Below are 27,763 nucleotides of genomic sequence, written 5' to 3' on the forward strand. Positions count from 1 at the left end.
ACACCAAACTTCTAAAACGGTCGCAAAGGCATGCCAGGAGTCCACAAACGGACTTTCGGGACTCTAGCGCCAACTTTCAAAATGTGTCGTCATGGGTACCTGACCAACCCTGGCCGGCACAAGGCCACCAGCCCAAAGCAATGGGTATCTAGACAGCCATAACCAGAGGAAGCCGCTAAAGCCACCAAACTTCGCACACGGGCGTGAAGGCATGCCAGGAGTGCACACACGGACTTTCGGGACTCCAGCGCCAACTTTCAAAATGTGTCGTCATGGTTACCTGACCAACCTGGCCGGCCCGAGGCCGCCAGCCCAAAGCAATGGGTGTCAATGACAGCCATAAACAGAGGAAGCCGCTAAAGCCACCAAACTTTGAAAACGGGTGCGAAGGCATGCCAGGAGTGCACAAACGGACTTTCGGGACTCTAGCGCCAACTTTCAAAATGTGTCATCATGGGTACCTGATCAACCCTGGCCGGCACGAGGCCGCCAGCCCAAAGCAATGGGTGTCAATGACAGCCATGAACAGAGGAAGCCGCTAAAGCCACCAAACTTCTAAAACGGTCGCAAAGGCATGCCAGGAGTCCACAAACGGACTCTCGGGACTCTAGCGCCAACTTTCAAAATGTGTCGTCATGGGTACCTGACCAACCCTGGCCGGCACAAGGCCACCAGCCCAAAGCAATGGGTATCAATGACAGCCATAACCAGAGGAAGCCGCTAAAGCCACCAAACTTCGCACACGGGCGCGAAGGCATGCCAGGAGTGCACACACGGACTTTCGGGACTCCAGCGCCAACTTTCAAAATGTGTCGTCATGGGTACCTGGCCGGCCTGAGGCCACCAGCCCAAAGCAATGGGTATCAATGACAGCCATAAACAGAGGAAGCCGCTAAAGCCACCAAACTTGGCACAATGTCATGAAGGCATGCCAGGAGTGCACAAACGGACTTTCGGGACTCCAGCGCCAACTTTCAAAATGTGTCGTCATGGTTACCTGACCAACCTGGCCGGCCCGAGGCCGCCAGCCCAAAGCAATGGCTGTCAATGACAGCCATCAACAGAGGAAGCCGCTAAAGCCACCAAACTTTGAAAACGGGTGCGAAGGCATGCCAGGAGTGCACAAACGGACTTTCGGGACTCTAGCGCCAACTTTCAAAATGTGTCGTCATGGGTACCTGATCAACCCTGGCCGGCACGAGGCCGCCAGCCCAAAGCAATGGGTGTCAATGACAGCCATGAACAGAGGAAGCCGCTAAAGCCACCAAACTTCTAAAACGGTCGCAAAGGCATGCCAGGAGTCCACAAACGGACTTTCGGGACTCTAGCGCCTACTTTGAAAATGTGTCATCATGGGTACCTGACCAACCTGGCCGGCCCGAGGCCGCCAGCCCAAAGCAATGGGTGTCAATGACAGCCATAAACAGAGGAAGCCGCTAAAGCCACCAAACTTCGAAAACGGGCGCGAAGGCATGCCAGGAGTGCACAAACGGACTTTCGGGACACCAGCGCCAACTTTCAAAATGTGTCGTCATGGGTACCTGATCAACCCTGGCTGGCATGAGGCCACCAGCCCAAAGGAATGGGTATCAATGACAGCCATGAACAGAGGAAGCCGCTATAGCCACCAAACTTCTAAAACGGTCGCAAAGGCATGCCAGGAGTCCACAAACGGACTTTCGGGACTCTAGCGCCAACTTTCAAAATGTGTCGTCATGGGTACCTGACCAACCCTGGCCGGCACAAGGCCACCAGCCTAAAGCAATGGGTATCTAGACAGCCATAACCAGAGGCAGCCGCTAAAGCCACCAAACTTCGCACACGGGCGTGAAGGCATGCCAGGAGTGCACAAACGGACTTTCGGGACTCTAGCGCCAACTTTCAAAATGTGTCATCATGGGTACCTGATCAACCCTGGCCGGCACGAGGCCGCCAGCCCAAAGCAATGGGTGTCAATGACAGCCATGAACAGAGGAAGCCGCTAAAGCCACCAAACTTCTAAAACGGTCGCAAAGGCATGCCAGGAGTCCACAAACGGACTCTCGGGACTCTAGCGCCAACTTTCAAAATGTGTCGTCATGGGTACCTGACCAACCCTGGCCGGCACAAGGCCACCAGCCCAAAGCAATGGGTATCAATGACAGCCATAACCAGAGGAAGCCGCTAAAGCCACCAAACTTCGCACACGGGCGCGAAGGCATGCCAGGAGTGCACACACGGACTTTCGGGACTCCAGCGCCAACTTTCAAAATGTGTCGTCATGGGTACCTGGCCGGCCTGAGGCCACCAGCCCAAAGCAATGGGTATCAATGACAGCCATAAACAGAGGAAGCCGCTAAAGCCACCAAACTTGGCACAATGTCATGAAGGCATGCCAGGAGTGCACAAACGGACTTTCGGGACTCCAGCGCCAACTTTCAAAATGTGTCGTCATGGTTACCTGACCAACCTGGCCGGCCCGAGGCCGCCAGCCCAAAGCAATGGCTGTCAATGACAGCCATCAACAGAGGAAGCCGCTAAAGCCACCAAACTTTGAAAACGGGTGCGAAGGCATGCCAGGAGTGGACAAACGGACTTTCGGGACTCTAGCGCCAACTTTCAAAATGTGTCGTCATGGGTACCTGATCAACCCTGGCCGGCACGAGGCCGTCAGCCCAAAGCAATGGGTGTCAATGACAGCCATGAACAGAGGAAGCCGCTAAAGCCACCAAACTTCTAAAACGGTCGCAAAGGCATGCCAGGAGTCCACAAACGGACTTTCGGGACTCTAGCGCCTACTTTGAAAATGTGTCATCATGGGTACCTGACCAACCTGGCCGGCCCGAGGCCGCCAGCCCAAAGCAATGGGTGTCAATGACAGCCATAAACAGAGGAAGCCGCTAAAGCCACCAAACTTCGAAAACGGGCGCGAAGGCATGCCAGGAGTGCACAAACGGACTTTCGGGACACCAGCGCCAACTTTCAAAATGTGTCGTCATGGGTACCTGATCAACCCTGGCTGGCATGAGGCCACCAGCCCAAAGGAATGGGTATCAATGACAGCCATGAACAGAGGAAGCCGCTATAGCCACCAAACTTCTAAAACGGTCGCAAAGGCATGCCAGGAGTCCACAAACGGACTTTCGGGACTCTAGCGCCAACTTTCAAAATGTGTCGTCATGGGTACCTGACCAACCCTGGCCGGCACAAGGCCACCAGCCTAAAGCAATGGGTATCTAGACAGCCATAACCAGAGGCAGCCGCTAAAGCCACCAAACTTCGCACACGGGCGTGAAGGCATGCCAGGAGTGCACACATGGACTTTCGGGACTCCAGCGCCAACTTTCAAAATGTGTCGTCATGGTTACCTGACCAACCTGGCCGGCCCGAGGCCGCCAGCCCAAAGCAATGGGTGTCAATGACAGCCATAAACAGAGGAAGCCGCTAAAGCCACCAAACTTTGAAAACGGGTGCGAAGGCATGCCAGGAGTGCACAAACGGACTTTCGGGACTCTAGCGCCAACTTTCAAAATGTGTCATCATGGGTACCTGATCAACCCTGGCCGGCACGAGGCCGCCAGCCCAAAGCAATGGGTGTCAATGACAGCCATGAACAGAGGAAGCCGCTAAAGCCACCAAACTTCTAAAACGGTCGCAAAGGCATGCCAGGAGTCCACAAACGGACTCTCGGGACTCTAGCGCCAACTTTCAAAATGTGTCGTCATGGGTACCTGACCAACCCTGGCCGGCACAAGGCCACCAGCCCAAAGCAATGGGTATCAATGACAGCCATAACCAGAGGAAGCCGCTAAAGCCACCAAACTTCGCACACGGGCGCGAAGGCATGCCAGGAGTGCACACACGGACTTTCGGGACTCCAGCGCCAACTTTCAAAATGTGTCGTCATGGTTACCTGACCAACCTGGCCGGCCCGAGGCCGCCAGCCCAAAGCAATGGGTGTCAATGACAGCCATGAACAGAGGAAGCCGCTAAAGCCACCAAACTTCGAAAACGGGCGCGAAGGCATGCCAGGAGTGCACAAACGGACTTTCGGGACTCTAGCGCCAACTTTCAAAATGTGTCGTCATGGTTACCTGACCAACCTGGCCGGCCCGAGGCCGCCAGCCCAAAGCAATGGGTGTCAATGACAGCCATAAACAGAGGAAGCCGCTAAAGCCACCAAACTTTGAAAACGGGTGCGAAGGCATGCCAGGAGTGCACAAACGGACTTTCGGGACTCTAGCGCCAACTTTCAAAATGTGTCATCATGGGTACCTGATCAACCCTGGCCGGCACGAGGCCGCCAGCCCAAAGCAATGGGTGTCAATGACAGCCATAAACAGAGGAAGCCGCTAAAGCCACCAAACTTTGAAAACGGGTGCGAAGGCATGCCAGGAGTGCACAAACGGACTTTCGGGACTCTAGCGCCAACTTTCAAAATGTGTCATCATGGGTACCTGATCAACCCTGGCCGGCACGAGGCCGCCAGCCCAAAGCAATGGGTGTCAATGACAGTCATGAACAGAGGAAGCCGCTAAAGCCACCAAACTTCTAAAACGGTCGCAAAGGCATGCCAGGAGTCCACAAACGGACTCTCGGGACTCTAGCGCCAACTTTCAAAATGTGTCGTCATGGGTACCTGACCAACCCTGGCCGGCACAAGGCCACCAGCCCAAAGCAATGGGTATCAATGACAGCCATAACCAGAGGAAGCCGCTAAAGCCACCAAACTTCGCACACGGGCGCGAAGGAATGCCAGGAGTGCTCACACGGACTTTCGGGACTCCAGCGCCAACTTTCAAAATGTGTCGTCATGGGTACCTGGCCGGCCCGAGGCCCCCAGCCCAAAGCAATGGGTATCAATGACAGCCATAAACAGAGGAAGCCGCTAAAGCCACCAAACTTGGCACAATGTCATGAAGGCATGCCAGGAGTGCACAAACGGACTTTCGGGACTCCAGCGCCAACTTGCAAAATGTGTCGTCATGGTTATCTGACCAACCTGGCCGGCCCGAGGCCGCCAGCCCAAAGCAATGGGTGTCAATGACAGCCATCAACAGAGGAAGCCGCTAAAGCCACCAAACTTTGAAAACGGGTGCGAAGGCATGCCAGGAGTGCACAAACGGACTTTCGGGACTCTAGCGCCAACTTTCAAAATGTGTCGTCATGGGTACCTGATCAACCCTGGCCGGCACGAGGCCGCCAGCCCAAAGCAATGGGTGTCAATGACAGCCATGAACAGAGGAAGCAGCTAAAGCCACCAAACTTCTAAAACGGTCGCAAAGGCATGCCAGGAGTCCACAAACGGACTTTCGGGACTCTAGCGCCTACTTTGAAAATGTGTCATCATGGGTACCTGACCAACCTGGCCGGCCCGAGGCCGCCAGCCCAAAGCAATGGGTGTCAATGAAAGCCATAAACAGAGGAAGCCGCTAAAGCCACCAAACTTCGCACACGGGCGCGAAGGCATGCCAGGAGTGCACACACGGACTTTCGGGACTCCAGCGCCAACTTTCAAAATGTGTCGTCATGGGTACCTGGCCGGCCCGAGGCCCCCAGCCCAAAGCAATGGGTATCAATGACAGCCATCAACAGAGGAAGCCGCTAAAGCCACCAAACTTCGAAAACGGGCGCAACGGCATGCCAGGAGTCCACACACGGACTTTCGGGACTCCAGCACCTACTTTCAAAATGTGTCGTCATGGGTACCTGACCAACCCTGGCCGGCACGAGGCCACCAGCCCAAAGCAATGGGTATCAATGACAGCCATAAACAGAGGAAGCCGCTAAAGCCACCAAACTTCTAAAACGGGCGCGAAGGCATGCCAGGAGTGCATAAACGGACTTTCGGGACTCCAGCGCCAACTTTCAAAATGTGTCGTCATGGGTACCTGGCCGGCCCGAGGCCCCCAGCCCAAAGCAATGGGTATCAATGACAGCCATAAACAGAGGAAGCCGCTAAAGCCACCAAACTTGGCACAATGTCATGAAGGCATGCCAGGAGTGCACAAACGGACTTTCGGGACTCCAGCGCCAACTTTCAAAATGTGTCGTCATGGTTACCTGACCAACCTGGCCGGCCCGAGGCCGCCAGCCCAAAGCAATGGGTGTCAATGACAGCCATCAACAGAGGAAGCCGCTAAAGCCACCAAACTTTGAAAACGGGTGCGAAGGCATGCCAGGAGTGCACAAACGGACTTTCGGGACTCTAGCGCCAACTTTCAAAATGTGTCGTCATGGGTACCTGATCAACCCTGGCCGGCACGAGGCCGCCAGCCCAAAGCAATGGGTGTCAATGACAGCCATGAACAGAGGAAGCAGCTAAAGCCACCAAACTTCTAAAACGGTCGCAAAGGCATGCCAGGAGTCCACAAACGGACTTTCGGGACTCTAGCGCCTACTTTGAAAATGTGTCATCATGGGTACCTGACCAACCTGGCCGGCCCGAGGCCGCCAGCCCAAAGCAATGGGTGTCAATGAAAGCCATAAACAGAGGAAGCCGCTAAAGCCACCAAACTTCGCACACGGGCGCGAAGGCATGCCAGGAGTGCACACACGGACTTTCGGGACTCCAGCGCCAACTTTCAAAATGTGTCGTCATGGGTACCTGGCCGGCCCGAGGCCCCCAGCCCAAAGCAATGGGTATCAATGACAGCCATAAACAGAGGAAGCCGCTAAAGCCACCAAACTTCGAAAACGGGCGCAACGGCATGCCAGGAGTCCACACACGGACTTTCGGGACTCCAGCGCCTACTTTCAAAATGTGTCGTCATGGGTACCTGACCAACCCTGGCCGGCACGAGGCCACCAGCCCAAAGCAATGGGTATCAATGACAGCCATAAACAGAGGAAGCCGCTAAAGCCACCAAACTTCGAAAACGGGCGCAAAGGCATGCCAGGAGTCCACACACGGACTTTCGGGACTCCAGCGCCTACTTTCAAAATGTGTCGTCATGGGTACCTGACCAACCCTGGCCGGCACGAGGCCACCAGCCCAAAGCAATGGGTATCAAAGACAGCCATAAACAGACGAAGCCGCTAAAGCCACCAAACTTCGAAAACGGGCGCGACGGCATGCCAGGAGTCCACACACGGACTTTCGGGACTCCAGCGTCAACTTTCAAAATGTGTCGTAATGGTTACCTGACCAACCCTGGCCTGCCCGAGGCCGCCAGCCCAAAGCAATGGGTGTCAATGACAGCCATAAACAGAGGAAGCCGCTAAAGCCACCAAACTTTGAAAACGGGCGCGAAGGCATGCCAGGAGTGTACACACGGACTTTCGGGACTCCAGCGCCAACTTTCAAAATGTGTCGTCATGGGTACCTGGCCGGCCCGAGGCCCCCAGCCCAAAGCAATGGGTATCAATGACAGCCATAAACAGAGGAAGCCGCTAAAGCCACCAAACTTGGCACAATGTCATGAAGGCATGCCAGGAGTGCACAAACGGACTTTCGGGACTCCAGCGCCAACTTTCAAAATGTGTCGTCATGGTTACCTGACCAACCTGGCCGGCCCGAGGCCGCCAGCCCAAAGCAATGGGTGTCAATGACAGTCATCAACAGAGGAAGCCGCTAAAGCCACCAAACTTTGAAAACGGGTGCGAAGGCATGCCAGGAGTGCACAAACGGACTTTTGGGACTCTAGCGCCAACTTTCAAAATGTGTCGTCATGGGTACCTGATCAACCCTGGCCGGCACGAGGCCGCCAGCCCAAAGCAATGGGTGTCAATGACAGCCATGAACAGAGGAAGCCGCTAAAGCCACCAAACTTCTAAAACGGTCGCAAAGGCATGCCAGGAGTCCACAAACGGACTTTCGGGACTCTAGCGCCTACTTTGAAAATGTGTCATCATGGGTACCTGACCAACCTGGCCGGCCCGAGGCCGCCAGCCCAAAGCAATGGGTGTCAATGACAGCCATAAACAGAGGAAGCCGCTAAAGCCACCAAACTTCGAAAACGGGCGCGAAGGCATGCCAGGAGTGCACAAACGGACTTTCGGGACACCAGCGCCAACTTTCAAAATGTGTCGTCATGGGTACCTGATCAACCCTGGCTGGCACGAGGCCACCAGCCCAAAGGAATGGGTATCAATGACAGCCATGAACAGAGGAAGCCGCTATAGACACCAAACTTCTAAAACGGTCGCAAAGGCATGCCAGGAGTCCACACACGGACTTTCGGGACTCCAGCGCCAACTTTCAAAATGTGTCGTCATGGGTACCTGGCCGGCCTGAGGCCACCAGCCCAAAGCAATGGGTATCAATGACAGCCATAAACAGAGGAAGCCGCTAAAGCCACCAAACTTGGCACAATGTCATGAAGGCATGCCAGGAGTGCACAAACGGACTTTCGGGACTCCAGCGCCAACTTTCAAAATGTGTCGTCATGGTTACCTGACCAACCTGGCCGGCCCGAGGCCGCCAGCCCAAAGCAATGGCTGTCAATGACAGCCATCAACAGAGGAAGCCGCTAAAGCCACCAAACTTTGAAAACGGGTGCGAAGGCATGCCAGGAGTGCACAAACGGACTTTCGGGACTCTAGCGCCAACTTTCAAAATGTGTCGTCATGGGTACCTGATCAACCCTGGCCGGCACGAGGCCGCCAGCCCAAAGCAATGGGTGTCAATGACAGCCATGAACAGAGGAAGCCGCTAAAGCCACCAAACTTCGAAAACGGGCGCGAAGGCATGCCAGGAGTGCACAAACGGACTTTCGGGACTCTAGCGCCAACTTTCAAAATGTGTCGTCATGGGTACCTGACCAACCCTGGCCGGCACGAGGCCACCAGCCCAAAGCAATGGGTATCAATGACAGCCATAAACAGACGAAGCCGCTAAAGCCACCAAACTTCGCACACGGGCGTGAAGGCATGCCAGGAGTGCACAAACGGACTTTCGGGACTCTAGCGCCAACTTTCAAAATGTGTCGTCATGGGTACCTGGCCGGCACGAGGCCACCAGCCCAAAGCAATGGGTGTCAATGACAGCCATAACCAGAGGAAGCCGCTAAAGCCACCAAAGTTGGCACAATGTCATGAAGGCATGCCAGGAGTCCACACACGGACTTTCGGGACTCCAGCGCCAACTTTCAAAATGTGTCGTCATGGTTACCTGACCAACCTGGCCGGCCCGAGGCCGCCAGCCCAAAGCAATGGGTGTCAATGACAGCCATGAACAGAGGAAGCCGCTAAAGCCACCAAACTTCTAAAACGGTCGCAAAGGCATGCCAGGAGTCCACAAACGGACTCTCGGGACTCTAGCGCCAACTTTCAAAATGTGTCGTCATGGGTACCTGACCAACCCTGGCCGGCACGAGGCCACCAGCCCAAAGCAATGGGTATCAATGACAGCCATAAACAGACGAAGCCGCTAAAGCCACCAAACTTCGCACACGGGCGTGAAGGCATGCCAGGAGTGCACAAACGGACTTTCGGGACTCTAGCGCCAACTTTCAAAATGTGTCGTCATGGGTACCTGGCCGGCACGAGGCCACCAGCCCAAAGCAATGGGTGTCAATGACAGCCATAACCAGAGGAAGCCGCTAAAGCCACCAAAGTTGGCACAATGTCATGAAGGCATGCCAGGAGTCCACACACGGACTTTCGGGACTCCAGCGCCTACTTTCAAAATGTGTCGTCATGGGTACCTGACCAACCCTGGCCGGCACGAGGCCACCAGCCCAAAGCAATGGGTATCAATGACAGCCATAAACAGACGAAGCCGCTATAGCCACCAAACTTCGCACACGGGCGTGAAGGCATGCCAGGAGTCCACAAACGGACTTTCGGGACTCTAGCGCCAACTTTCAAAATGTGTCGTCATGGGTACCTGACCAACCCTGGCCGGCACAAGGCCACCAGCCCAAAGCAATGGGTATCTAGACAGCCATAACCAGAGGAAGCCGCTAAAGCCACCAAACTTCGCACACGGGTGCAAAGGCATGCCAGGAGTGCACAAACGGACTTTCGGGACTCTAGCGCCAACTTTCAAAATGTGTCGTCATGGGTACCTGATCAACCCTGGCCGGCACGAGGCCGCCAGCCCAAAGCAATGGGTGTCAATGACAGCCATGAACAGAGGAAGCCGCTAAAGCCACCAAACTTCTAAAACGGTCGCAAAGTCATGCCAGGAGTCCACAAACGGACTTTCGGGACTCTAGCGCCAACTTTCAAAATGTGTCGTCATGGGTACCTGACCAACCCTGGCCGGCACAAGGCCACCAGCCCAAAGCAATGGGTATCAATGACAGCCATAACCAGAGGAAGCCGCTAAAGCCACCAAACTTCGCACACGGGCGCGAAGGCATGCCAGGAGTGCACACACGGACTTTCGGGACTCCAGCGCCAACTTTCAAAATGTGTCGTCATGGTTACCTGACCAACCTGGCCGGCCCGAGGCCGCCAGCCCAAAGCAATGGGTGTCAATGACAGCCATGAACAGAGGAAGCCGCTAAAGCCACCAAACTTTGAAAACGGGTGCGAAGGCATGCCAGGAGTGCACAAACGGACTTTCGGGACTCTAGCGCCAACTTTCAAAATGTGTCGTCATGGGTACCTGATCAACCCTGGCCGGCACGAGGCCGCCAGCCCAAAGCAATGGGTGTCAATGACAGCCATGAACAGAGGAAGCCGCTAAAGTCACCAAACTTCTAAAACGGTCGCAAAGGCATGCCAGGAGTCCACAAAAGGACTCTCGGGACTCTAGCGCCAACTTTCAAAATGTGTCGTCATGGGTACCTGACCAACCCTGGCCGGCACAAGGCCACCAGCCCAAAGCAATGGGTATCAATGACAGCCATAACCAGAGGAAGCCGCTAAAGCCACCAAACTTCGCACACAGGCGCGAAGGCATGCCAGGAGTGCACACACGGACTTTCGGGACTCCAGCGCCAACTTTCAAAATGTGTCGTCATTGTTACCTGACCAACCTGGCCGACCCGAGGCCGCCAGCCCAAAGCAATGGGTGTCAATGACAGCCATAAACAGAGGAAGCCGCTAAAGCCACCAAACTTCGAAAACGGGCGCGAAGGCATGCCAGGAGTGCACAAACGGACTTTCGGGACTCTAGCGCCAACTTTCAAAATGTGTCGTCATGGGTACCTGACCAACCCTGGCCGGCACGAGGCCACCAGCCCAAAGCAATGGGTATCAATGACAGCCATAAACAGACGAAGCCGCTAAAGCCACCAAACTTCGCACACGGGCGTGAAGGCATGCCAGGAGTGCACAAACGGACTTTCGGGACTCTAGCGCCAACTTTCAAAATGTGTCGTCATGGGTACCTGGCCGGCACGAGGCCACCAGCCCAAAGCAATGGGTGTCAATGACAGCCATAACCAGAGGAAGCCGCTAAAGCCACCAAACTTGGCACAATGTCATGAAGGCATGCCAGGAGTGCACAAACGGACTTTCGGGACTCCAGCGCCAACTTTCAAAATGTGTCGTCATGGGTACCTGGCCGGCCTGAGGCCCCCAGCCCAAAGCAATGGGTATCAATGACAGCCATAAACAGAGGAAGCCGCTAAAGCCACCAAACTTGGCACAATGTCATGAAGGCATGCCAGGAGTGCACAAACGGACTTTCGGGACTCCAGCGCCAACTTTCAAAAATGTGTCGTCATGGTTACCTGACCAACCTGGCCGGCCCGAGGCCGCCAGCCCAAAGCAATGGCTGTCAATGACAGCCATCAACAGAGGAAGCCGCTAAAGCCACCAAACTTTGAAAACGGGTGCGAAGGCATGCCAGGAGTGCACAAACGGACTTTCGGGACTCTAGCGCCAACTTTCAAAATGTGTCGTCATGGGTACCTGATCAACCCTGGCCGGCACGAGGCCGCCAGCCCAAAGCAATGGGTGTCAATGACAGCCATGAACAGAGGAAGCCGCTAAAGCCACCAAACTTCGAAAACGGGCGCAACGGCATGCCAGGAGTCCACACACGGACTTTCGGGACTCCAGCGCCTACATTCAAAATCTGTCGTCATGGGTACCTGACCAACCCTGGCCGGCACGAGGCCACCAGCCCAAACCAATGGATATCAATGACAGCCATAAACAGAGGAAGCCGCTAAAGCCACCAAACTTCGAAAACGGGCACGAAGGCATGCCAGGAGTGCACAAACGGACTTTCGGGACTCTAGCGCCAACTTTCAAAATGTGTCGTCATGGGTACCTGACCAACCCTGGCCGGCACGAGGCCACCAGCCCAAAGCAATGGGTGTCAATGACAGCCATAAACAGAGGAAGCCGCTAAAGCCACCAAACTTCGAAAACGGGCGCAACGGCATGCCAGGAGTGCACAAACGGACTTTCGGGACTCTAGCGCCAACTTTCAAAATGTGTCGTCATGGGTACCTGACCAACCCTGGCCGGCACAAGGCCACCAGCCCAAAGCAATGGGTATCAATGACAGCCATAACCAGAGGAAGCCGCTAAAGCCATCAAACTTCTAAAACGGTCGCAAAGGCATGCCAGGAGTGCACAAACGGACTTTCGGGACTCTAGCGCCAACTTTCAAAATGTGTCGTCATGGGTACCTGACCAACCCTGGCCGGCACGAGGCCACCAGCCCAAAGCAATGGGTGTCAATGACAGCCATAAACAGAGGAAGCCGCTAAAGCCACCAAACTTTGAAAACGGGCGCGAAGGCATGCCAGGAGTGCACAAACGGACTTTCGGGACTCTAGCGCCAACTTTCAAAATGTGTCGTCATGGGTACCTGACCAACCCTGGCCGGCACAAGGCCACCAGCCCAAAGCAATGGGTATCAATGACAGCCATAACCAGAGGAAGCCGCTAAAGCCATCAAACTTCTAAAACGGTCGCAAAGGCATGCCAGGAGTCCACAAACGGACTTTCGGGACTCTAGCGCCAACTTTCAAAATGTGTCGTCATGGGTACCTGACCAACCCTGGCCGGCACAAGGCCACCAGCCCAAAGCAATGGGTATCTAGACAGCCATAACCAGAGGAAGCTGCTAAAGCCACCAAACTTCGCACACGGGCGCGAAGGCATGCCAGGAGTGCACACACGGACTTTCGGGACTCCAGCTCCAACTTTCAAAATGTGTCGTCATGGTTACCTGACCAACCTGGCCGGCCCGAGGCCGCCAGCCCAAAGCAATGGGTGTCAATGAAAGCCATAAACAGAGGAAGCCGCTAAAGCCACCAAACTTCGCACACGGGCGCGAAGGCATGCCAGGAGTGCACACACGGACTTTCGGGACTCCAGCGCCAACTTTCAAAATGTGTCGTCATGGGTACCTGGCCGGCCCGAGGCCCCCAGCCCAAAGCAATGGGTATCAATGACAGCCATAAACAGAGGAAGCCGCTAAAGCCACCAAACTTCGAAAACGGGCGCAACGGCATGCAGGAGTCCACACACGGACTTTCGGGACTCCAGCGCCTACTTTCAAAATGTGTCGTCATGGGTACCTGACCAACCCTGGCCGGCACGAGGCCACCAGCCCAAAGCAATGGGTATCAATGACAGCCATAAACAGAGGAAGCCGCTAAAGCCACCAAACTTCGAAAACGGGCGCGAAGGCATGCCAGGAGTGCACAAACGGACTTTCGGGACTCTAGCGCCAACTTTCAAAATGTGTCGTCATGGGTACCTGACCAACCCTGGCCGGCACGAGGCCACCAGCCCAAAGCAATGGGTATCAAAGACAGCCATAAACAGACGAAGCCGCTAAAGCCACCAAACTTCGAAAACGGGCGCGACAGCATGCCAGGAGTCCACACACGGACTTTCGGGACTCCAGCGTCAACTTTCAAAATGTGTCGTCATGGTTACCTGACCAACCTGGCCGGCCCGAGGCCGCCAGCCCAAAGCAATGGGTGTCAATGAAAGCCATAAACAGAGGAAGCCGCTAAAGCCACCAAACTTCGCACACAGGCGCGAAGGCATGCCAGGAGTGCACACACGGACTTTCGGGACTCCAGCGCCAACTTTCAAAATGTGTCGTCATGGGTACCTGGCCGGCCCAAGGCCCCCAGCCCAAAGCAATGGGTATCAATGACAGCCATGAACAGAGGAAGCCGCTAAAGCCACCAAACTTCGAAAACGGGCGCAACGGCATGCCAGGAGTCCACACACGGACTTTCGGGACTCCAGCGCCTACTTTCAAAATGTGTCGTCATGGGTACCTGACCAACCCTGGCCGGCACGAGGCCACCAGCCCAAAGCAATGGGTATCAAAGACAGCCATAAACAGACGAAGCCGCTAAAGCCACCAAACTTCGAAAACGGGCGCGACGGCATGCCAGGAGTCCACACACGGACTTTCGGGACTCCAGCGTCAACTTTCAAAATGTGTCGTAATGGTTACCTGACCAACCCTGGCCTGCCCGAGGCCGCCAGCCCAAAGCAATGGGTGTCAATGACAGCCATAAACAGAGGAAGCCGCTAAAGCCACCAAACTTTGAAAACGGGCGCGAAGGCATGCCAGGAGTGTACACACGGACTTTCGGGACTCCAGCGCCAACTTTCAAAATGTGTCGTCATGGGTACCTGGCCGGCCCGAGGCCCCCAGCCCAAAGCAATGGGTATCAATGACAGCCATAAACAGAGGAAGCCGCTAAAGCCACCAAACTTGGCACAATGTCATGAAGGCATGCCAGGAGTGCACAAACGGACTTTCGGGACTCCAGCGCCAACTTTCAAAATGTGTCGTCATGGTTACCTGACCAACCTGGCCGGCCCGAGGCCGCCAGCCCAAAGCAATGGGTGTCAATGACAGCCATCAACAGAGGAAGCCGCTAAAGCCACCAAACTTTGAAAACGGGTGCGAAGGCATGCCAGGAGTGCACAAACGGACTTTCGGGACTCTAGCGCCAACTTTCAAAATGTGTCGTCATGGGTACCTGATCAACCCTGGCCGGCACGAGGCCGCCAGCCCAAAGCAATGGGTGTCAATGACAGCCATGAACAGAGGAAGCCGCTAAAGCCACCAAACTTCTAAAACGGTCGCAAAGGCATGCCAGGAGTCCACAAACGGACTTTCGGGACTCTAGCGCCTACTTTGAAAATGTGTCATCATGGGTACCTGACCAACCTGGCCGGCCCGAGGCCGCCAGCCCAAAGCAATGGGTGTCAATGACAGCCATAAACAGAGGAAGCCGCTAAAGCCACCAAACTTCGAAAACGGGCGCGAAGGCATGCCAGGAGTGCACAAACGGACTTTCGGGACACCAGCGCCAACTTTCAAAATGTGTCGTCATGGGTACCTGATCAACCCTGGCTGGCACGAGGCCACCAGCCCAAAGGAATGGGTATCAATGACAGCCATGAACAGAGGAAGCCGCTATAGACACCAAACTTCTAAAACGGTCGCAAAGGCATGCCAGGAGTCCACAAACGGACTTTCGGGACTCTAGCGCCAACTTTCAAAATGTGTCGTCATGGGTACCTGACCAACCCTGGCCGGCACAAGGCCACCAGCCCAAAGCAATGGGTATCTAGACAGCCATAACCAGAGGAAGCCGCTAAAGCCACCAAACTTCGCACACGGGCGTGAAGGCATGCCAGGAGTGCACACACGGACTTTCGGGACTCCAGCGCCAACTTTCAAAATGTGTCGTCATGGTTACCTGACCAACCTGGCCGGCCCGAGGCCGCCAGCCCAAAGCAATGGGTGTCAATGACAGCCATAAACAGAGGAAGCCGCTAAAGCCACCAAACTTTGAAAACGGGTGCGAAGGCATGCCAGGAGTGCACAAACGGACTTTCGGGACTCTAGCGCCAACTTTCAAAATGTGTCATCATGGGTACCTGATCAACCCTGGCCGGCACGAGGCCGCCAGCCCAAAGCAATGGGTGTCAATGACAGCCATGAACAGAGGAAGCCGCTAAAGCCACCAAACTTCTAAAACGGTCGCAAAGGCATGCCAGGAGTCCACAAACGGACTCTCGGGACTCTAGCGCCAACTTTCAAAATGTGTCGTCATGGGTACCTGACCAACCCTGGCCGGCACAAGGCCACCAGCCCAAAGCAATGGGTATCAATGACAGCCATAACCAGAGGAAGCCGCTAAAGCCACCAAACTTCGCACACGGGCGCGAAGGCATGCCAGGAGTGCACACACGGACTTTCGGGACTCCAGCGCCTACTTTCAAAATGTGTCGTCATGGGTACCTGGCCGGCCCGAGGCCCCCAGCCCAAAGCAATGGGTATCAATGACAGCCATAAACAGAGGAAGCCGCTAAAGCCACCAAACTTCGAAAACGGGCGCAACGGCATGCCAGGAGTCCACACACGGACTTTCGGGACTCCAGCGCCTACTTTCAAAATGTGTCGTCATGGGTACCTGACCAACCCTGGCCGGCACGAGGCCACCAGCCCAAAGCAATGGGTATCAATGACAAAATGTGTCGTAATGGTTACCTGACCAACCCTGGCCTGCCCGAGGCCGCCAGCCCAAAGCAATGGGTGTCAATGACAGCCATAAACAGAGGAAGCCGCTAAAGCCACCAAACTTTGAAAACGGGCGCGAAGGCATGCCAGGAGTGTACACACGGACTTTCGGGACTCCAGCGCCAACTTTCAAAATGTGTCGTCATGGGTACCTGGCCGGCCCGAGGCCCCCAGCCCAAAGCAATGGGTATCAATGACAGCCATAAACAGAGGAAGCCGCTAAAGCCACCAAACTTGGCACAATGTCATGAAGGCATGCCAGGAGTGCACAAACGGACTTTCGGGACTCCAGCGCCAACTTTCAAAATGTGTCGTCATGGTTACCTGACCAACCTGGCCGGCCCGAGGCCGCCAGCCCAAAGCAATGGGTGTCAATGACAGCCATCAACAGAGGAAGCCGCTAAAGCCACCAAACTTTGAAAACGGGTGCGAAGGCATGCCAGGAGTGCACAAACGAACTTTCGGGACTCTAGCGCCAACTTTCAAAATGTGTCGTCATGGGTACCTGATCAACCCTGGCCGGCACGAGGCCGCCAGCCCAAAGCAATGGGTGTCAATGACAGCCATGAACAGAGGAAGCCGCTAAAGCCACCAAACTTCTAAAACGGTCGCAAAGGCATGCCAGGAGTCCACAAACGGACTTTCGGGACTCTAGCGCCTACTTTGAAAATGTGTCATCATGGGTACCTGACCAACCTGGCCGGCCCGAGGCCGCCAGCCCAAAGCAATGGGTGTCAATGACAGCCATAAACAGAGGAAGCCGCTAAAGCCACCAAACTTCGAAAACGGGCGCGAAGGCATGCCAGGAGTGCACAAACGGACTTTCGGGACACCAGCGCCAACTTTCAAAATGTGTCGTCATGGGTACCTGATCAACCCTGGCTGGCACGAGGCCACCAGCCCAAAGGAATGGGTATCAATGACAGCCATGAACAGAGGAAGCCGCTATAGACACCAAACTTCTAAAACGGTCGCAAAGGCATGCCAGGAGTCCACAAACGGACTTTCGGGACTCTAGCGCCAACTTTCAAAATGTGTCGTCATGGGTACCTGACCAACCCTGGCCGGCACAAGGCCACCAGCCCAAAGCAATGGGTATCTAGACAGCCATAACCAGAGGAAGCCGCTAAAGCCACCAAACTTCGCACACGGGCGTGAAGGCATGCCAGGAGTGCACACACGGACTTTCGGGACTCCAGCGCCAACTTTCAAAATGTGTCGTCATGGTTACCTGACCAACCTGGCCGGCCCGAGGCCGCCAGCCCAAAGCAATGGGTGTCAATGACAGCCATAAACAGAGGAAGCCGCTAAAGCCACCAAACTTTGAAAACGGGTGCGAAGGCATGCCAGGAGTGCACAAACGGACTTTCGGGACTCTAGCGCCAACTTTCAAAATGTGTCATCATGGGTACCTGATCAACCCTGGCCGGCACGAGGCCGCCAGCCCAAAGCAATGGGTGTCAATGACAGCCATGAACAGAGGAAGCCGCTAAAGCCACCAAACTTCTAAAACGGTCGCAAAGGCATGCCAGGAGTCCACAAACGGACTCTCGGGACTCTAGCGCCAACTTTCAAAATGTGTCGTCATGGGTACCTGACCAACCCTGGCCGGCACAAGGCCACCAGCCCAAAGCAATGGGTATCAATGACAGCCATAACCAGAGGAAGCCGCTAAAGCCACCAAACTTCGCACACGGGCGCGAAGGCATGCCAGGAGTGCACACACGGACTTTCGGGACTCCAGCGCCAACTTTCAAAATGTGTCGTCATGGTTACCTGACCAACCTGGCCGGCCCGAGGCCGCCAGCCCAAAGCAATGGGTGTCAATGACAGCCATGAACAGAGGAAGCCGCTATAGCCACCAAACTTCTAAAACGGTCGCAAAGGCATGCCAGGAGTCCACAAACGGACTTTCGGGACTCTAGCGCCAACTTTCAAAATGTGTCGTCATGGGTACCTGACCAACCCTGGCCAGCACAAGGCCACCAGCCCAAAGCAATGGGTATCTAGACAGCCATAACCAGAGGAAGCCGCTAAAGCCACCAAACTTTGAAAACGGGCGCGAAGGCATGCCAGGAGTGTACACACGGACTTTCGGGACTCCAGCGCCAACTTTCAAAATGTGTCGTCATGGGTACCTGGCCGGCCTGAGGCCACCAGCCCAAAGCAATGGGTATCAATGACAGCCATAAACAGAGGAAGCCGCTAAAGCCACCAAACTTGGCACAATGTCATGAAGGCATGCCAGGAGTGCACAAACGGACTTTCGGGACTCCAGCGCCAACTTTCAAAATGTGTCGTCATGGTTACCTGACCAACCTGGCCGGCCCGAGGCCGCCAGCCCAAAGCAATGGCTGTCAATGACAGCCATCAACAGAGGAAGCCGCTAAAGCCACCAAACTTTGAAAACGGGTGCGAAGGCATGCCAGGAGTGCACAAACGGACTTTCGGGACTCTAGCGCCAACTTTCAAAATGTGTCGTCATGGGTACCTGATCAACCCTGGCCGGCACGAGGCCGCCAGCCCAAAGCAATGGGTGTCAATGACAGCCATGAACAGAGGAAGCCGCTAAAGCCACCAAACTTCTAAAACGGTCGCAAAGGCATGCCAGGAGTCCACAAACGGACTTTCGGGACTCTAGCGCCTACTTTGAAAATGTGTCATCATGGGTACCTGACCAACCTGGCCGGCCCGAGGCCGCCAGCCCAAAGCAATGGGTGTCAATGACAGCCATAAACAGAGGAAGCCGCTAAAGCCACCAAACTTCGAAAACGGGCGCGAAGGCATGCCAGGAGTGCACAAACGGACTTTCGGGACACCAGCGCCAACTTTCAAAATGTGTCGTCATGGGTACCTGATCAACCCTGGCTGGCATGAGGCCACCAGCCCAAAGGAATGGGTATCAATGACAGCCATGAACAGAGGAAGCCGCTATAGCCACCAAACTTCTAAAACGGTCGCAAAGGCATGCCAGGAGTCCACAAACGGACTTTCGGGACTCTAGCGCCAACTTTCAAAATGTGTCGTCATGGGTACCTGATCAACCCTGGCCGGCACGAGGCCGCCAGCCCAAAGCAATGGGTGTCAATGACAGCCATGAACAGAGGAAGCCGCTAAAGCCACCAAACTTCTAAAACGGTCGCAAAGGCATGCCAGGAGTCCACAAACGGACTTTCGGGACTCTAGCGCCTACTTTGAAAATGTGTCATCATGGGTACCTGACCAACCTGGCCGGCCCGAGGCCGCCAGCCCAAAGCAATGGGTGTCAATGACAGCCATAAACAGAGGAAGCCGCTAAAGCCACCAAACTTCGAAAACGGGCGCGAAGGCATGCCAGGAGTGCACAAACGGACTTTCGGGACACCAGCGCCAACTTTCAAAATGTGTCGTCATGGGTACCTGATCAACCCTGGCTGGCACGAGGCCACCAGCCCAAAGGAATGGGTATCAATGACAGCCATGAACAGAGGAAGCCGCTATAGACACCAAACTTCTAAAACGGTCGCAAAGGCATGCCAGGAGTCCACAAACGGACTTTCGGGACTCTAGCGCCAACTTTCAAAATGTGTCGTCATGGGTACCTGACCAACCCTGGCCGGCACAAGGCCACCAGCCCAAAGCAATGGGTATCTAGACAGCCATAACCAGAGGAAGCCGCTAAAGCCACCAAACTTCGCACACGGGCGTGAAGGCATGCCAGGAGTGCACACACGGACTTTCGGGACTCCAGCACCAACTTTCAAAATGTGTCGTCATGGTTACCTGACCAACCTGGCCGGCCCGAGGCCGCCAGCCCAAAGCAATGGGTGTCAATGACAGCCATAAACAGAGGAAGCCGCTAAAGCCACCAAACTTTGAAAACGGGTGCGAAGGCATGCCAGGAGTGCACAAACGGACTTTCGGGACTCTAGCGCCAACTTTCAAAATGTGTCATCATGGGTACCTGATCAACCCTGGCCGGCACGAGGCCGCCAGCCCAAAGCAATGGGTGTCAATGACAGCCATGAACAGAGGAAGCCGCTAAAGCCACCAAACTTCTAAAACGGTCGCAAAGGCATGCCAGGAGTCCACAAACGGACTCTCGGGACTCTAGCGCCAACTTTCAAAATGTGTCGTCATGGGTACCTGACCAACCCTGGCCGGCACAAGGCCACCAGCCCAAAGCAATGGGTATCAATGACAGCCATAACCAGAGGAAGCCGCTAAAGCCACCAAACTTCGCACACGGGCGCGAAGGCATGCCAGGAGTGCACACACGGACTTTCGGGACTCCAGCGCCAACTTTCAAAATGTGTCGTCATGGTTACCTGACCAACCTGGCCGGCCCGAGGCCGCAAGCCCAAAGCAATGGGTGTCAATGACAGCCATGAACAGAGGAAGCCGCTATAGCCACCAAACTTCTAAAACGGTCGCAAAGGCATGCCAGGAGTCCACAAACGGACTTTCGGGACTCTAGCGCCAACTTTCAAAATGTGTCGTCATGGGTACCTGACCAACCCTGGCCAGCACAAGGCCACCAGCCCAAAGCAATGGGTATCTAGACAGCCATAACCAGAGGAAGCCGCTAAAGCCACCAAACTTTGAAAACGGGCGCGAAGGCATGCCAGGAGTGTACACACGGACTTTCGGGACTCCAGCGCCAACTTTCAAAATGTGTCGTCATGGGTACCTGGCCGGCCTGAGGCCACCAGCCCAAAGCAATGGGTATCAATGACAGCCATAAACAGAGGAAGCCGCTAAAGCCACCAAACTTGGCACAATGTCATGAAGGCATGCCAGGAGTGCACAAACGGACTTTCGGGACTCCAGCGCCAACTTTCAAAATGTGTCGTCATGGTTACCTGACCAACCTGGCCGGCCCGAGGCCGCCAGCCCAAAGCAATGGCTGTCAATGACAGCCATCAACAGAGGAAGCCGCTAAAGCCACCAAACTTTGAAAACGGGTGCGAAGGCATGCCAGGAGTGCACAAACGGACTTTCGGGACTCTAGCGCCAACTTTCAAAATGTGTCGTCATGGGTACCTGATCAACCCTGGCCGGCACGAGGCCGCCAGCCCAAAGCAATGGGTGTCAATGACAGCCATGAACAGAGGAAGCCGCTAAAGCCACCAAACTTCTAAAACGGTCGCAAAGGCATGCCAGGAGTCCACAAACGGACTTTCGGGACTCTAGCGCCTACTTTGAAAATGTGTCATCATGGGTACCTGACCAACCTGGCCGGCCCGAGGCCGCCAGCCCAAAGCAATGGGTGTCAATGACAGCCATAAACAGAGGAAGCCGCTAAAGCCACCAAACTTCGAAAACGGGCGCGAAGGCATGCCAGGAGTGCACAAACGGACTTTCGGGACACCAGCGCCAACTTTCAAAATGTGTCGTCATGGGTACCTGATCAACCCTGGCTGGCATGAGGCCACCAGCCCAAAGGAATGGGTATCAATGACAGCCATGAACAGAGGAAGCCGCTATAGCCACCAAACTTCTAAAACGGTCGCAAAGGCATGCCAGGAGTCCACAAACGGACTTTCGGGACTCTAGCGCCAACTTTCAAAATGTGTCGTCATGGGTACCTGACCAACCCTGGCCGGCACAAGGCCACCAGCCTAAAGCAATGGGTATCTAGACAGCCATAACCAGAGGCAGCCGCTAAAGCCACCAAACTTCGCACACGGGCGTGAAGGCATGCCAGGAGTGCACACATGGACTTTCGGGACTCCAGCGCCAACTTTCAAAATGTGTCGTCATGGTTACCTGACCAACCTGGCCGGCCCGAGGCCGCCAGCCCAAAGCAATGGGTGTCAATGACAGCCATAAACAGAGGAAGCCGCTAAAGCCACCAAACTTTGAAAACGGGTGCGAAGGCATGCCAGGAGTGCACAAACGGACTTTCGGGACTCTAGCGCCAACTTTCAAAATGTGTCATCATGGGTACCTGATCAACCCTGGCCGGCACGAGGCCGCCAGCCCAAAGCAATGGGTGTCAATGACAGCCATGAACAGAGGAAGCCGCTAAAGCCACCAAACTTCTAAAACGGTCGCAAAGGCATGCCAGGAGTCCACAAACGGACTCTCGGGACTCTAGCGCCAACTTTCAAAATGTGTCGTCATGGGTACCTGACCAACCCTGGCCGGCACAAGGCCACCAGCCCAAAGCAATGGGTATCAATGACAGCCATAACCAGAGGAAGCCGCTAAAGCCACCAAACTTCGCACACGGGCGCGAAGGCATGCCAGGAGTGCACACACGGACTTTCGGGACTCCAGCGCCAACTTTCAAAATGTGTCGTCATGGTTACCTGACCAACCTGGCCGGCCCGAGGCCGCCAGCCCAAAGCAATGGGTGTCAATGACAGCCATGAACAGAGGAAGCCGCTAAAGCCACCAAACTTCGAAAACGGGCGCGAAGGCATGCCAGGAGTGCACAAACGGACTTTCGGGACTCTAGCGCCAACTTTCAAAATGTGTCGTCATGGTTACCTGACCAACCTGGCCGGCCCGAGGCCGCCAGCCCAAAGCAATGGGTGTCAATGACAGCCATAAACAGAGGAAGCCGCTAAAGCCACCAAACTTTGAAAACGGGTGCGAAGGCATGCCAGGAGTGCACAAACGGACTTTCGGGACTCTAGCGCCAACTTTCAAAATGTGTCATCATGGGTACCTGATCAACCCTGGCCGGCACGAGGCCGCCAGCCCAAAGCAATGGGTGTCAATGACAGCCATGAACAGAGGAAGCCGCTAAAGCCACCAAACTTCTAAAACGGTCGCAAAGGCATGCCAGGAGTCCACAAACGGACTCTCGGGACTCTAGCGCCAACTTTCAAAATGTGTCGTCATGGGTACCTGACCAACCCTGGCCGGCACAAGGCCACCAGCCCAAAGCAATGGGTATCAATGACAGCCATAACCAGAGGAAGCCGCTAAAGCCACCAAACTTCGCACACGGGCGCGAAGGAATGCCAGGAGTGCTCACACGGACTTTCGGGACTCCAGCGCCAACTTTCAAAATGTGTCGTCATGGGTACCTGGCCGGCACGAGGCCACCAGCCCAAAGCAATGGGTGTCAATGACAGCCATAACCAGAGGAAGCTGCTAAAGCCACCAAAGTTGGCACAATGTCATGAAGGCATGCCAGGAGTCCACACACGGACTTTCGGGACTCCAGCGCCTACTTTCAAAATGTGTCGTCATGGGTACCTGACCAACCCTGGCCGGCACGAGGCCACCAGCCCAAAGCAATGGGTATCAATGACAGCCATAAACAGCCGAAGCCGCTATAGCCACCAAACTTCGCACACGGGCGTGAAGGCATGCCAGGAGTCCACAAACGGACTTTCGGGACTCTAGCGCCAACTTTCAAAATGTGTCGTCATGGGTACCTGACCAACCCTGGCCGGCACAAGGCCACCAGCCCAAAGCAATGGGTATCTAGACAGCCATAACCAGAGGAAGCCGCTAAAGCCACCAAACTTCGCACACGGGCGCGAAGGCATGCCAGGAGTGCACACACGGACCTTCGGGACTCCAGCGCCAACTTTCAAAATGTGTCGTCATGGGTACCTGGCCGGCCCGAGGCCCCCAGCCCAAAGCAATGGGTATCAATGACAGCCATAAACAGAGGAAGCCGCTAAAGCCACCAAACTTGGCACAATGTCATGAAGGCATGCCAGGAGTGCACAAACGGACTTTCGGGACTCCAGCGCCAACTTGCAAAATGTGTCGTCATGGTTACCTGACCAACCTGGCCGGCCCGAGGCCGCCAGCCCAAAGCAATGGGTGTCAATGAAAGCCATAAACAGAGGAAGCCGCTAAAGCCACCAAACTTCGCACACGGGCGCGAAGGCATGCCAGGAGTGCACACACGGACTTTCGGGACTCCAGCGCCAACTTTCAAAATGTGTCGTCATGGGTACCTGGCCGGCCCGAGGCCCCCAGCCCAAAGCAATGGGTATCAATGACAGCCATAAACAGAGGAAGCCGCTAAAGCCACCAAACTTCGAAAACGGGCGCAACGGCATGCCAGGAGTCCACACACGGACTTTCGGGACTCCAGCACCTACTTTCAAAATGTGTCGTCATGGGTACCTGACCAACCCTGGCCGGCACGAGGCCACCAGCCCAAAGCAATGGGTATCAATGACAGCCATAAACAGAGGAAGCCGCTAAAGCCACCAAACTTCTAAAACGGGCGCGAAGGCATGCCAGGAGTGCATAAACGGACTTTCGGGACTCCAGCGCCAACTTTCAAAATGTGTCGTCATGGGTACCTGGCCGGCCCGAGGCCCCCAGCCCAAAGCAATGGGTATCAATGACAGCCATAAACAGAGGAAGCCGCTAAAGCCACCAAACTTGGCACAATGTCATGAAGGCATGCCAGGAGTGCACAAACGGACTTTCGGGACTCCAGCGCCAACTTTCAAAATGTGTCGTCATGGTTACCTGACCAACCTGGCCGGCCCGAGGCCGCCAGCCCAAAGCAATGGGTGTCAATGACAGCCATCAACAGAGGAAGCCGCTAAAGCCACCAAACTTTGAAAACGGGTGCGAAGGCATGCCAGGAGTGCACAAACGGACTTTCGGGACTCTAGCGCCAACTTTCAAAATGTGTCGTCATGGGTACCTGATCAACCCTGGCCGGCACGAGGCCGCCAGCCCAAAGCAATGGGTGTCAATGACAGCCATGAACAGAGGAAGCAGCTAAAGCCACCAAACTTCTAAAACGGTCGCAAAGGCATGCCAGGAGTCCACAAACGGACTTTCGGGACTCTAGCGCCAACTTTCAAAATGTGTCGTCATGGGTACCTGGCCGGCCCGAGGCCCCCAGCCCAAAGCAATGGGTATCAATGACAGCCATAAACAGAGGAAGCCGCTAAAGCCACCAAACTTCGAAAACGGGCGCAACGGCATGCCAGGAGTCCACACACGGACTTTCGGGACTCCAGCGCCTACTTTCAAAATGTGTCGTCATGGGTACCTGACCAACCCTGGCCGGCACGAGGCCACCAGCCCAAAGCAATGGGTATCAATGACAGCCATAAACAGAGGAAGCCGCTAAAGCCACCAAACTTCGAAAACGGGCGCAAAGGCATGCCAGGAGTGCACAAACGGACTTTCGGGACTCTAGCGCCAACTTTCAAAATGTGTCGTCATGGGTACCTGACCAACCCTGGCCGGCACGAGGCCACCAGCCCAAAGCAATGGGTATCAAAGACAGCCATAAACAGACGAAGCCGCTAAAGCCACCAAACTTCGAAAACGGGCGCGACGGCATGCCAGGAGTCCACACACGGACTTTCGGGACTCCAGCGTCAACTTTCAAAATGTGTCGTAATGGTTACCTGACCAACCCTGGCCTGCCCGAGGCCGCCAGCCCAAAGCAATGGGTGTCAATGACAGCCATAAACAGAGGAAGCCGCTAAAGCCACCAAACTTTGAAAACGGGCGCGAAGGCATGCCAGGAGTGTACACACGGACTTTCGGGACTCCAGCGCCAACTTTCAAAATGTGTCGTCATGGGTACCTGGCCGGCCCGAGGCCCCCAGCCCAAAGCAATGGGTATCAATGACAGCCATAAACAGAGGAAGCCGCTAAAGCCACCAAACTTGGCACAATGTCATGAAGGCATGCCAGGAGTGCACAAACGGACTTTCGGGACTCCAGCGCCAACTTTCAAAATGTGTCGTCATGGTTACCTGACCAACCTGGCCGGCCCGAGGCCGCCAGCCCAAAGCAATGGGTGTCAATGACAGCCATCAACAGAGGAAGCCGCTAAAGCCACCAAACTTTGAAAACGGGTGCGAAGGCATGCCAGGAGTGCACAAACGGACTTTCGGGACTCTAGCGCCAACTTTCAAAATGTGTCGTCATGGGTACCTGATCAACCCTGGCCGGCACGAGGCCGCCAGCCCAAAGCAATGGGTGTCAATGACAGCCATGAACAGAGGAAGCCGCTAAAGCCACCAAACTTCTAAAACGGTCGCAAAGGCATGCCAGGAGTCCACAAACGGACTTTCGGGACTCTAGCGCCTACTTTGAAAATGTGTCATCATGGGTACCTGACCAACCTGGCCGGCCCGAGGCCGCCAGCCCAAAGCAATGGGTGTCAATGACAGCCATAAACAGAGGAAGCCGCTAAAGCCACCAAACTTCGAAAACGGGCGCGAAGGCATGCCAGGAGTGCACAAACGGACTTTCGGGACACCAGCGCCAACTTTCAAAATGTGTCGTCATGGGTACCTGATCAACCCTGGCTGGCACGAGGCCACCAGCCCAAAGGAATGGGTATCAATGACAGCCATGAACAGAGGAAGCCGCTATAGACACCAAACTTCTAAAACGGTCGCAAAGGCATGCCAGGAGTCCACACACGGACTTTCGGGACTCCAGCGCCAACTTTCAAAATGTGTCGTCATGGGTACCTGGCCGGCCTGAGGCCACCAGCCCAAAGCAATGGGTATCAATGACAGCCATAAACAGAGGAAGCCGCTAAAGCCACCAAACTTGGCACAATGTCATGAAGGCATGCCAGGAGTGCACAAACGGACTTTCGGGACTCCAGCGCCAACTTTCAAAATGTGTCGTCATGGTTACCTGACCAACCTGGCCGGCCCGAGGCCGCCAGCCCAAAGCAATGGCTGTCAATGACAGCCATCAACAGAGGAAGCCGCTAAAGCCACCAAACTTTGAAAACGGGTGCGAAGGCATGCCAGGAGTGCACAAACGGACTTTCGGGACTCTAGCGCCAACTTTCAAAATGTGTCGTCATGGGTACCTGATCAACCCTGGCCGGCACGAGGCCGCCAGCCCAAAGCAATGGGTGTCAATGACAGCCATGAACAGAGGAAGCCGCTAAAGCCACCAAACTTCGAAAACGGGCGCGAAGGCATGCCAGGAGTGCACAAACGGACTTTCGGGACTCTAGCGCCAACTTTCAAAATGTGTCGTCATGGGTACCTGACCAACCCTGGCCGGCACGAGGCCACCAGCCCAAAGCAATGGGTATCAATGACAGCCATAAACAGACGAAGCCGCTAAAGCCACCAAACTTCGCACACGGGCGTGAAGGCATGCCAGGAGTGCACAAACGGACTTTCGGGACTCTAGCGCCAACTTTCAAAATGTGTCGTCATGGGTACCTGGCCGGCACGAGGCCACCAGCCCAAAGCAATGGGTGTCAATGACAGCCATAACCAGAGGAAGCCGCTAAAGCCACCAAAGTTGGCACAATGTCATGAAGGCATGCCAGGAGTCCACACACGGACTTTCGGGACTCCAGCGCCAACTTTCAAAATGTGTCGTCATGGTTACCTGACCAACCTGGCCGGCCCGAGGCCGCCAGCCCAAAGCAATGGGTGTCAATGACAGCCATGAACA

This window comes from Anarhichas minor, unplaced genomic scaffold (genome assembly GCF_050575085.1).
Source record: "Anarhichas minor isolate MPS153535 unplaced genomic scaffold, ASM5057508v1 ptg000018l, whole genome shotgun sequence".
NCBI classification, from domain to species: domain Eukaryota; kingdom Metazoa; phylum Chordata; class Actinopteri; order Perciformes; family Anarhichadidae; genus Anarhichas; species Anarhichas minor.